The sequence below is a fragment of the Cryptomeria japonica genome, chromosome 4, assembly GCF_030272615.1.
Source record: "Cryptomeria japonica chromosome 4, Sugi_1.0, whole genome shotgun sequence".
In the NCBI taxonomy this organism is placed as follows: Eukaryota; Viridiplantae; Streptophyta; class Pinopsida; order Cupressales; family Cupressaceae; genus Cryptomeria; species Cryptomeria japonica.
This window is the reverse complement of record NC_081408.1, coordinates 412,639,487-412,653,584: the sequence shown is the minus strand read 5'-3', so window position 1 is coordinate 412,653,584 and position 14,098 is coordinate 412,639,487.

Genomic DNA, 14,098 nt, shown 5'->3' with positions numbered 1-14,098 from the left:
ACCAAATATATTTTAAATTTTTTTAAAATCCCTTGAATCATCAAATATTTACTATTTATAAATCAATATGAAACATCTAATAAAAACATATGTAAAAGTATATTTGAAATTAAATAAAGTCAATTGCAATATAATTGTCATTCCACATGAAAAATATAAAGTTTTATAAGTGATTATTTTCATACAATGTAGTGGACAAATTATTATGGCCACCATATATTCATACAATCTAAAGGCATGCAAAACAATGGTATATAATTTCCATACTTATTGGTTTCAATAAGAAGTTGTGGATCAAACTTTTCTAATTCAATGGACTGTAGTATTTTTCCTTCAAACTTAAATTCCAAAATTTCCCAATCGGCTGAATAATAAGTAATAATAATACTTTTCTAAATTTAATAATATTTTTCATTTAAATTATTTAAATCGATTTAAAAATGATTTATTTAACCTAAATAATTTAAGTTTAAGAAGATACATTTATTAAAAAATAAACAATTTGACCCAAATTAAAACATAATCATTATAAAATTGTAATATTGATTTATTGTCAGGTTAGGATTAGGGTTCAATTTTATGTATTGTAAGAAGTATGTTTAGAGTTAGAGTTAAATTTGGTTCAATAATTAATAGAAAAGAAGATGATAATTATTTTAATATTATCATTTAATTTACGTTATTCCTTAATCTATGGGAGTTTCGTATATTGTTAGGGTTAAATTTTGAATTTTTTACGTTAAAATGCGCTAGAAATAGACAAACCAAATATATTTTGAATTTTTTTTAAATCCCTCTGAATCATCAAATATTTACTATTTATAAATCAATATGAAACATCTAATAAAAACATATGTAAAAGTATATTTGAAATTAAATAAAGTCAATTGCAATATAATTGTCATTCCACATGAAAAATATAAAGTTTTATAAGTGATTATTTTCATACAATATAGTGGACAAATTATTATGGCCACCATATATTCATACAATCTAAAGACATGCAAAACAATGGTATATAATTTCCATACTTATTGGTTTCAATAAGAAGTTGTGGATCAAACTTTTCTAATTCAATGGACTGTAGTATTTTGCCTTCAGTATTGTATAATGATACTTTCTCTCCCACAATTAATATGCATCCATTATTATTTACTGCTATCCTGTAAATTCTCTTAGGTAAATCAATGTGAAAAGGAGACCATTTATATGTCTCTTCACCTTCTTCATTATCTATTTCTAATTTCCACATTTGATGATATTCTTTGTCAACCAACACAATGCAACTGTCACATCCAGCTATTTTCCAAGACGTAGTAAAACTCTTCCAGTGAATCATAACATCAAAATAATTTTCATAAACTTTTGTTTGTACTTCATGAGAGTCAAATTCTGCAATTGGTGCATACTTTCTAGAAGTAATTGTTGGTGATGGAATTATCATCCAAGTTAATGTAGTGTAGTTGAATTCAACAATCTCGCCATTGTTTGTATGATTTCTCATCCAGTAAAATCTTCCCTTACAACAAAAACCTCTTCCCAATGGATAGTATGAATTTTCAACATATATTTGATTCCATGAATCTGATTTTGACTCATAAATTTCAATATAGCATCGGCCATTGCAGTTCTTATAGTATTGTCCAAGCAAGATTATTAGCTGATTAGTGGAGAAGACATAACTTGTCGCCATAAAATCAGTACGTATTGTTGTTGCGATATCTCTTATAGAAGAAAGTTCAATCCAAGATGGAGTACTTGCATTTGATTTGTCATATAAGTAGAAATTGAAATCAAAATCTTTTATCCATTTTGAGCAACAATACATATTATTGGATATCATCTCTATGCATTTGCAATACTTTGGGAATTTTGTTGTAGGTACCCTATAGAAATCAGTATCACCTTCCATGACCCATGATTTTATCCTTGTTGATTCAAACGGAAAAAAGTGCAATAAGAAATTACTTTTTGGAGGAAAATTTTCTGAAAATATGTTTCCCAAAATATCAGGTTTTGAAAGGATGTCTTTCCAACTCTTACATACCAATTTCATTCTTGACAAATGTCTGGTAGACAATTTTCTTATAATCATTAACAACAACTGTTCTGGTAGGTCTTCCCACATGCTTTTGGGTTTTTTATCCTCCATCAAACCTGCAACATGTTAACATATTCAAATGTTGTACAACATTTTTATCAAAAATATAGAAAACATGATGGTTAGAGAACTTCAATTTTAGTGGATGATATAAAAATTAAGATTAAAGTTAGATTAGTGGTAATTTTAATGTTTTTAAGTTTTTAAGTTTTTAAGTTAGATTGGTGGTACTTTCAATGTTCAATTAAGGTATAGTTTTTAATGTTATATGATTACAATATTTGTGGGTTTGGTATAGTTTTTAATGTTATATGATTACATTATTTGTGGGTTTGAATAATAATTTATGGATCAAAGTATGTAAATATTTTATAAAAAATTATAAAAAATTTATGAAAATATAGTAAATGAAGTTGCTTCTAAATGTTGTAGTTTTTTTACCTCAGCTTTTTATTTTTCACTAACTAGTATTTTTTTTTATGTAATGCTCTTTATATGAATTTACATATTGAGGAAACAAACATACAGAGTGGAAGAAAATATTGATGAGGCACTTTATAAATCACAACCTCTTAGTAAGGACTCATACAATGGAATTTTGAAATTGTATTCTATTTTTGAAATTAAAAAGTGAAAAAATATTGTTGCATGCATTAGATAATGGCTACCATATTTGCATTCTTCTGCGATATTAAATCCCAATTTATTGTAACCTTTAAACTTTATTTCTTGAATACAATCAAAAGTTAAAAATAATACCTCTCAAATAGATCATTGAAATAAATAGTGTTTTCATTTTAAGATGAGATAAGTATTGAATAAGAAAAATTGAAGAAGTCAATTTTTTGAAAAATTCAACTAAAAGTAATGAGAACTTAAATCTCGCTTTTGGTACTTTACTTTTTTTAAAGTCACTAACATTTGTAGTCTAGATAGCATTTATCGGAATCAAATCTTCAGTTGTAGGATCGATGATGTCAAACCAATATAGGTGCTCAAAGGTGCGTCGGTGGAGATGCCAGGTGCCAGTGTCTTCATTTATTTTTGGATAGAATTTGCAAATTGTTTGTGTCCATGTTGGAATTTGTTCTCTGACAATCTTAGGTATGCGTTCATAATATGGTATATTTAAAAAAATTCCTTGTGGGCCCCATCTATCTATGAGTTGTCGATTCCATATACTGTCCGATTGAGATGCAAATTGCATGCGAAATAGTTGTCCATGATAGTGTAGGTTTGATAGGCCAATAGTACTCATATGTGGTCCTCTAAGCATTGTTGTTAAATACAACAGCCCATTTTCTTGGAATATAGTTTGATAATCGATTTCAGGTCTCATTGGAGGCGAGTCAAACCAAACCTCTCCTGGAACAAATTGTACTTTTGTTGGATCACAATGTTCACAATTGATTAATTCTATGATTTCAGGATCTCTGTAGAACTGATTAGAGTTTCTAAGAGCTGGTGGTTGAAAAGTAATTAAGCCTCTCTCTTGTAGGAATCTTTTGGAAGACAAAAAGGCAGTTCTTTCTACATTATGAATCATTTGGAGATCATTATGTTCAAACATGTGATCAACAGTAATGGTCCTATGTCTTAACATATTTTTGTTGTTGAATTGTGACCCCTGTTGTGCAACACAAAAGTAATTTATTGAAAGATTTAGTTTTGCCATCTTACATCTACAAATTGCAGTGGCATAGTAAATAATGGTATATAAAAACAATTAACAGTGATAAACATGTAATCAATTATGACATAACCATATAGATGTAGTACATTTGAGTAAAATAAGCTTGATAAAACCAAAAATTACAAGATTATTGTATATTGACATGAGCTAAATAAATTTAAAAAATTTTAGACAAAAAATAGAATGGTTATGATAATATGTTACAATAACTTATTTCTAAAGCTTTCAGTCTATTTTCTTCATTTTTGTGTTTTTCAACTTGTTTTCCCTTTTTCATTTTTTCATATCGATCATATGTAAATGGTGGCATTATTCGTACTCCTTCTAAGGACTTTACATGAGAGATAGCTACAAATGTCATTCCAGTTCTTTCAGTTGGACCTATATCAATTGTGGCTTTTTCAAGTGTTAGACCTTGTGATTTGTGTATTGTCATTGCCCAAGCCAATCTCAATGGTATCTGGGTCGTAGATCCTCTATGTGTTGCACTGATAGGAACTATTTGTGGGTTTTGAGCATCGAATGGTATTCCAGAGTAAGTATCAAACTTAACCATTACATACGTTGGTGGTTCTGGTGGCATACTTCTAGGTTTGTATACAATATTTTCAACATATCCCAAAGCTCCATTTACAAGACCCGCTTCTATCCATAGATTAGTAGTTAACATTACTCTTGCATTCTTTGAGATCAGTAATTCCATATCAAGTTCATCCTGCAAACTCCCTTCCATTGCACTAACATTTCCAGATTTTGTTGCAACACTGCGTGCCACGGGTTGTTTTAGTAAATATAATTTTTTTCTGTTATGATTGTAAACATTATCATTTGTGGAGAATAAATGAACGTTCTTGTCAAACTCTTCATTCATTGGTGCAGTAAGATTACTGTTTGTTCTTGACATTAACAACTTCCAATCATTAATAGTAGGGTGTGCTTAACTCATGTTTGTCAATAGTTCACGAAATTGCTTTTGTTGTATATCTTCTCCATCTTGTCTAAATATTTTTTCCAGCGTTACCACAATTTTGAAGTCTTCCCACAATAGTTTTGCTCGTCTGTTGTTGTCATATGTTGGTCTGTCTCTAACCGGAGGCAACTGATTTAGATCTCCAACTAAAATCACAGAAATACCTAGAAAAAAATGAAAAATACTAATGGATATATTATAAATTGACAGTATAAAATTTTTATACATAAACTTTGCATTTAGTATTATGCAATGAAATTTGAATAATAGAGAATTGCAATTGTGCATTTACCTCCAAAGTTGAGATTACTATGTTAGAGTATTTGTATTAATTAAATATATTTTATTGTTATTTAAAATAACAATGTGTTATGCTATAACTATATATAATAATAGAAATACAAGTAATAAATATTTTTGAAAGATTAAAATTATATTAAAAATTGAAATTATCTAAAAGTTATTTAATTTTTTATTTACTTAATTTTTTTTTTTATAATTTCAATTTCAACATGTTTTTGAAATATTCAATTATGTTTAAAATCATTTTTATTTTTTTATAATATTAAATTAAATGTTATACCATTTAAAACTTGTTTCAACATCCTTTATAATATATATTTATTATTAAATTGCCTTTTTAATTCGTTCAAAGTACCCTATATTATTTCACCACCCTTCATTATATTCTTTTAAAATTCATAAAACATATAATTAAAAAGGTATATGAAAAGTTTAAGAGCAAAAGCATTTGCCTTCTTATTATTATGATAAATCAGCTTATGCCTATATGGTTCAGTGTTCGAAAAAAAAACTTATTGTGATACATCAACATATGCCTATTGGAGCAGAAAAAGGACGGACAAAGCTAGCCCACAGGTCCGACCATCTAAGTGCGCAGTGTATGAGAAACAAATTAATTTCCATTTGGTGAATAGGATAAAAATAGGAAATGTTTAAATTTTTCCACTGCTCAGCCCTCATTGGCTCAAACATTTCTTTTCTAAAATTTTAAATAGAAAATAACAAAACCCCCACAAAATTACGATGGACCAATCAGGAAAATGAAAAAATCAATGAAAAATAGTTTTGAAAAATCATAGCAAGACAAACTATAGGATAAACATTTAATTTTTGTATTGGCACGATTCCAGAAAAAGATTAATTGGGTGAAGTGAAAACATTAGTCTCTGCCTATATATAGGCATGGACTAATAATTGTAGGGTAGACAAGCATGCATATAAATGAAAGTTTAAAATAATTGTCAATAGCAGATAAAAGAATAATGTTGTAGATACAACCCTTGACAATTTGCATCTAAGTTTTTTTTAGTGACATTCCTTTTTTATACACATAGAAGGGTTTATTCATTAAATTAAATCTTTATTGTAAGGATGTAAAACTATATTCTAATAAATTTAAATTTAATAATAAACTGTAAAACCAGACAACTCAAAGCATTTCAAATTGTATAAATAAAGGATAAGTTAAACTTTATCTTGTATTATACACATACAAACTTATTTGAGAATAAACTATCTGCACATTAAATAATAAAACAGGGATACAAAAATAATATAAAACATTAACTTACAATAAGAATGGCTGGAGGTACCCTAACAACAAAATTAAACATTTAAAACTATATCAAAATCAAAAGAAATATAATATATTTCAAGAACAATATTTTGTATACATTTACACAAAAACCCTAAATTTTAAACTTCAATAAACAAGAATCATATATAATCAACCCTAAAACTATAATACCACTGCAAAAACCAACCATATATTAGCAACAATATTATTCTATGCTATAATTTATATATTTGACTTATATAGAATATGCATACCAAAACCCTAAAATCTAAATTCCTCAACCAACAAAATCGTATATAAATAATTCCACCCAAAGTAGCAAATTCTAAAAGAGTATATATCTAATATTACTAACCCTAAAATATTATTACTATCACCAAAAATCATATAACATCTGCAATATGATGTTGGAGGTAAAACTATATTCTAATAGCTTTAGATTTAATAATAAATAAAGGATAAGTTAAACTTTAGCTTCTATTATACGCATCCAAACTTATTTGAGAATAAACTATCTGCATATTAAATAATAAAATGGTTGGAGGCACCCTAACAACAAAATTAAATATTTAAAACTATATCAAAATCAAAAGAAATATAATATATTTCAAGAACAATATTTTGTACACAAAAACCATAAATTTAAAACTTCAGTAAGCAAGAATCATATATAATCAACCCTAAAACTATAATACCATCACAAAAACCATATATTAGCAACAATATTATTCTATGCCATAATTTATATATTTGACTGATATAGAATATGCATACCAAAATCCTAAAATCTAAATTCCTCAACCAACAAAATCGTATATAAATAATTCCACCCAAAATAGAAAATTCTAAAAGAGTATATATCTAATATTACTAACCCTAAAATATTATTACTATCACTAAAAATCATATAACATTTGCAATATGATGTTATGTTGTAATCAATATTTAACTACAGGTCAAAATTATGCGTTGAAAGTAGAACACTAGCAGAGGTTGTTGTGTGTGAGGGGGGGAAACTCCTCCTCCCCACGTAGGGTGGGAAAGGAGGCTCCAATCAAATAGTCAGAATTTTAGAAATGATATTGATAAATACTTGATTCCTGCGTAAATTATTTATTTCTTTGTCAGCCGCTACTGTAAATAATTCCCAGCCCCAGATTCATCATTCAAACGTGGGTCTCACCCTCTATTTTTTCATATTTAAAACATCAATCTCACGCTAAATTTTTTAGAGCTTGTCAAAGATATATAGTGAAATTTAACAAAATAAAAACTCACCTTAGCTAATTTTTTACGACAGCCTGTTTGTTAATCTCCACCTCTGAGTTTGTTCTTCTTGAGGTTGACGTATTTAAGCAACATGAGAGAGGTGGGCGACAAATAGATGAGGTTTTGATCTAACCACCAATTCTCCAAGTAAATTTTGCAAATTCATGACACGCAGAAGTTTTAGGCTTTAGGTTTTACCATTCGTTTTCCAATTTCACGCCACGCTAAATTTTACCTGACAAAGTAAATGGGTGCGTGACAGTCTTTAAATTAAGCGGTTGCCTAACATTAATTTAAACAAATACAATATGCATTCCATAAGTAATAAAGAAAAAAAAGACCTAGTGATTAAATAGGCGGTGATGTACAGCCACGACAACGATTCTACGCAAAATTCAGCTTGAATTTAGTAAATTCAGACGCTGATTTTGATCATTGTTTTTTATTTTCCCATTGCAAGTTGCGTGGAATAGCCAGCCACAAAATACCAAAATGTAGAACATAGACACCTGAAATTAGGTGGAACAACTGGAAATAGATGGCAGTCTAGTCTATTCTATTCGGCCCCAAAAATACGAAAAGTTAATCTCCGACAAAGCATTGAACACCTTAATTTTTCAGATGGTAGATTGTAATATTATATTACTAATCCGTAATGAAAGTTTCAATAAACCATCTCTACCCCTACATCGAATATTAAATTCTCTTTGGAAATAATGGAAGATCCATTAGAACCATTTTCAATGCAGATCCAAGATTTGGATCTCGCAGATCCAGACAATTGGACAATTACAATTCATGAGCGAATCAAGCAGATGAATGAAGAATATTTGTTGAATCAAGATATTCATAATAAATTGCCAGCTGACTTCGAAAATTGAATGAATCAACCTTCTCCTGACATAAAATCTAGATTGAAAAAAGGGTTAATTCGAATCAAAATTTTTGGTTCTATTTTCCAAAACAAGAGCGTTTGATTCATTAGGAAGAAAATGCCTTACTTTATGAAAGTTTTTCATTTAAGGGAAAAATTAACGCTTATCGATCTCAAAATAAGTATTTTGACTCTGATCGAGTCCAATTTAGAATTTTACGTCCAATTGAGTAGAAATATTGAGGCAATTCAAAAAAGATTCACTCCAAATAGAAATATAAACCCTTCTATCAAAAAGAAGGAAACCCCAAAAATATCTCAAGCATATGTGTTTCACAAGATATGGCTTCAGGTAATAAGCATGAAAGGCTCCTATGCGAAGGATTTATTAAAATCCAGAGCATCGTCTCCTTTCATCAAACAAAATGTCAAGGACTTTTTGGATTCACAAGGACTATTGAATTGTAACGATCCTTGAGAGTTCTTTGTCCATTTTTTTCCGGGTGCATGAGACATTTCAAGTGGGCTATGCCCACGTTAAATAGCCTATCGGCTAATCACATAGGTCAAATTTGATGATTGTCTTCCTAGTGAGTAGCTAGACTGCAACACCTAATAAAAGCTGAAACAATAAAACTAAATTTGGGAAGAACAAATTTTTTGTAGTCCTGGTTTGAGTTAGTGAATCTACTATTCTTACACGTAGTTAGTTTCTTCATACTAATTTTTATTAAAGTTAAATAAGTATAATCAGTTTTAAAAGACAAAATGACTATTTATATAGCCAAGTGGATAAGTCAAGTTGTTATCCTGAATGTCATGATCTAAATAATCCTTTCAAATCTAACGGCAATAGACTGACAAACTTACCATATCAGATTATGCATTTTTAAGAAGTTCAATTTCATACAGAAAACACTTCCCTTGATAATAAGAACAAATCATACAAAACTGTACATAACTAGAATACTTATATTTAAAAAACATATGTAAAATATGCTAAGAGATATCTTATAATAGAAGAGAATCATCTGTAAAATAAATGTTCTTCTAAAATACTAAACACCAAGAATACAAATCTATTAAAGTCCTTCATGCAAAAAGTTGTGAATCTAAATAGAGACAAGTGGCGAGGGTTTTTTATTTCTGGACATTTTGATGTCATTGTAGCCTCTCATCATAAAGATAACATATAAATGCTTCTAGGAGTGACTATCATAAAAATGAAGCAAAGCATAATAAGCAATTATTGAAATATGCTTCTGATAAAAGCCTACAATTTTTTTTTAATGTTTCAAGACTTTATTGCAGGTTTTTACAAGGAGTAAGTTCTAATAACTATTAAATGTGTAAGTTTAAAAAATCTTATCACAATAAGTAAGTCACTTCACAAAAGAAACCAACCTTAACTCCAATAGCAACTGTTGTTTTCAACTTCAATAGTTTCCCTAACCGCTTTGAACCAGATCCATGGTTTTCAACATAAAATAAACGTACACCCCTGCTAGAAGCTAATCTAGGAAAATGACTGACAAGTGCACAAGGATGGCAATCTATTGCAATCAACACCGCCTACAAGAAATGAAGATACTATGATATTAGTATTCTAACAAGCTTGAAATACTAGTCCCTTTCAAAAGATGATTTGGATCACATCCAATTACTCTATTAAAACAAATTCCATGCTTTTAAAGGAAAAAATTACAAACCCCCTTTCATTCTCTCTTGCACAGATTTAATACATAATATATTTATCACTTGAAGGATTTTTATATAGCTTGAATGGTTTCCTTGGTAATTTGATATGGTCGGTCTAGGTATAAGAACTCATCGTGTAATTTGTTGAGGAATAATTGGACCCATTCCTTCTCCTTTGTGAGGTCAAGAAAGCATTTGAAAACATCATGCTTCTTCTCCCTGATATGGGTGTACTCTAGTTTGTATTAGTTTGTGACCTTCTTCAGGAGTGACTGTCTCAACTCCTCAAAATTAGTATGGTCAATCTCATCAAGGGGTGAATGCATGTATCTCCAGATGTCCTCTATATATATCACCTCAGCTAGTACTCATGAGAATTCTTCCTTTGGGTCAAGTTGAATTGGCTTGTATGAGAATTTTGTGTATTTTAGACATGGCTTAGCTACAACAAAGATCAAAATGGGAGCAACCATAGTGGCAAGTTGTGACATGAGTGAGGGTATATAGTATCTTAGGGTTTAAAGTTAGGATCAATTTGAGCTATATGCATGGGCTTGTGTGATTAGTTGTAGGTTATAATGGGAGTTAAAAGAGATAAGTGAGTCGATGAATAGTCTGAGGGATTTTTGTAGATTATCTTGTTGTGGTCACATTAAGTATTGTAGTCGTTACTAGTCATTTCTCACCCTTTTTTGCATGTTATTTTTTATGGCTATCTTTTTTTGGCTGTTAACATCTATCTCTTATGCATTTATGATACACTATTTTACATTATGTTATACATGGTTATCATTTACGTTAGTTCATACTTATCATCACTTTCCTCGATGTCATGTTAGATTTTGCTAGGGTTTGGTTCTGGTGTTAGGGTTTTCAATGCTAGGTTATCAGTTTTCATCTTGGGTGTGTTTTGCATATTGTGATCCCTATAAGTTGTCTTTTGTATTGATATGCATATTAATATATGTGTTTGATAGGTCACCCAAAATTGCCAAAGTCTAATGTACTATTGTTTGGTTAAGAAGCGAGTTGGTTTCTTTTGTAGTTTAAATAGCAAGAACTTTTGGTTTCTTCTATATGTAGTGCTAGGTTTAGTATGTATTAAAAATTCTCTCCAAATCTATATACCCTCTAGGATGTCAATTTAGATTTACTTTTACTTTGCATGTAAGTTTCTAATACTTCATCACAATTATCACTTTCTAGCTCCAATTCAACTTCACTATTTAGATTCTCTTCTTCTCGCCCATTCAAAGGCTTATAAATAGAATAAATATTTTTCACATCCTCCCCTATCTGTTCTCGTGCAATGTATTCTATGTAAACATTATCATTCGATTCAGCTAAAGGGATTCAGACTATTCTAGTTGCATCTACGAATGATATCTCCTCTTTTTAGGAGTCCACAATGTCATTGGAATTCATAAACCATCGTAAACCAAATAGACCCTGAAATGTGTTAAATGGCTTATTCATCTCTACTACCTCAAAATATACATATTGTTTGATTTCTTTGATGTTCACCTGAACATTTTTCCAAGTACACATGGAATCAATTCTAGAATCATCAACCAAGCATATATTCATGAGTTTTTTCACTAGTTTTGGCCTTGCTAGCTTCTCCCATGTGGTAGATGGAATTATGTTCAAATCTGCACCTAAGTCTACAATAACATACTTCACCTTTTATGGCCATTTAGCTGCACATTGATTAATAAGGGACCATTCTTCTAGTCTCGATCCTCTAACAGCTGGTTTACCTATTTTTTCTTGTTCCAATGCTTACCCCATTGCTTTAATTTAACCACCAAATCTTTCTGTTTGGCCATAGTAGCTAAATATATTAAGGTTTTCACTTCCTCCTCTATAAAGCAGCCTACTTCTTGCATTTGATTCATTATTGTTTGTCTTTCATTCTCTACTATCTTCTCATGTTGTCTTTATCCGGCTAGAATTATGTTGGTTTTTCTTCATCTTTGTCCTCCTGACTATCATATTATTCAAATCCTTCCTCTACTAATTATTTTTTCTTATTTCTTCTTGTGTCAGTCCCTTGTTTGGTCGAGACATTAGCTTTCTTCTTGCTTATAATTTTCTTTTTCTATCTTTCTATTTGTAGTTCTTCTTCGAAATTATCTTCTTGTGAGGTATCTGAGGTCTGTACATCCATTACATGGCATTCTCTTACTCCTTGCTGTGACATCCTGTAGATTACCCTAGCTCCTCTATACAACTCATCACTTCGAGATGGTTGATCATTAGTCTGATTCTTATAGAAATTTCAAGTCGTCTCACGTGTAAACATGGTACAATTATCTTGGCCCCGAAATGTGCATTTTGGGCCTCTTCTCAGCTCAACATTCCGATGCATATTGCCCAATTTTCTAATAGTTAAAACAAGTAGCATAATTCCTCCTTCTATTACCCTCAACCTCTTCCTCGACCTCCTCTATAATTAGACTGTTGATTGTTATCTTGATAGCCTCGATTTTTCTGCATTGCATAAGCATTCCAATTGTCCAACTAGGGTGGGATTTGGTAGCCTACCCATATCTCTCCTCTGTATTGCAATTACGATTCAAACAACACTGATTGCCTCCAATCTGGACTAAAGGTTTTTTCGTAGGATAATCTTTTGTCAAATGCAAGTCCCATTCCCGACAAATAGCACAAAATATAGAGTTTTGCTTGACTATGTTTATAGTGTCTTTCGAGCATTCATTCTGGATGTGTCATTATTACTTGCAATAAGTACACCATATTCTCTTCGGTTGTTTAGGCTAGTGGCCCTAATGTCCTATTGGATTACTAACATTTGTACCTTGTCTTGTAAGTCCTCTAATATCTCAACATTTTGATCTTTTTTCGGTCTTCACCATGGTTGGGCATCTATTCAGTAGGGCAGAGTGATTAAGTCTGCATATTTCTCAAACTCTTTTCCTCCAATCTTGCTCTAGCGTTTTCATTCAACCCAAATATAGACCATTCAATTTTTAAATTTTTTTGTAGTGTCTCCTCCAGTTTCCTGCACACTTCTTTAAATTTTATGTCATAGCTCTTGACATATTCACTATCTACATGTGTTAAATTTCTCATATTTGTTATAATTTTTGTGGAGACTACCAATGTACCAAAATTTTAAAATTATCCTTTCATCATATCCCATGTGGCTGCTTACATGATAATTTTTTATGTACCATTCTAATTCATCTTTTTCTTAAGGACCCTACAAAGTCCAATAATCTATCCTTGTAAAAAAAAATTCCTAGTTCATCCCAAATTGATTTCAATAGAAAGCAATGTTCCACAACTTTAGTGGTATTTGTGCCAAATACTAGAATCTTAACAACCGTCTCCATTGTTTGTGGGCTTAGTTTAGGATTAGGTGTTTCTTTAGATATGCTTACTAGTTTGTTTATTGATTTATGTACTACGAGTTTCTTCTCCTTCTTGATGTTATTCTAGGGCTTTGACTCTTTGCTCTTGTCTCTTGCTAACTTTATGTCAAAATAATCCTCTCTTAGTATCTCACTCCAAGGGATCTCTTGTTCGTTGTTTGCTTTTTCTTGCTATTGCTTCTCTTTTTTCTTTTCTTCTCTTTTCTCTTCTTTTTGTTGAAGGTTGTATCTCTTTGAAGCTTCTCTTGGACTTTTATTTGTGAACATCTTGTTTGGCTGCACCTTTATACTTAACTCTTGATTTATCTCCTCATTCTTGTTTTCTTCTTCTCTTAATTTTTTAATTCTCATATTAACTAATTTCTCTAAGTATTTGTTAGTTATGGGTAGGGCTTTATCCAAATTTCGTAGGAACTTTTATCCAATTTAAAAATAATATTGTTGAAGTCCATATTGGGTTTAGAGTTGGCGAAGAGTTGTGGTAGGATAAGAGCC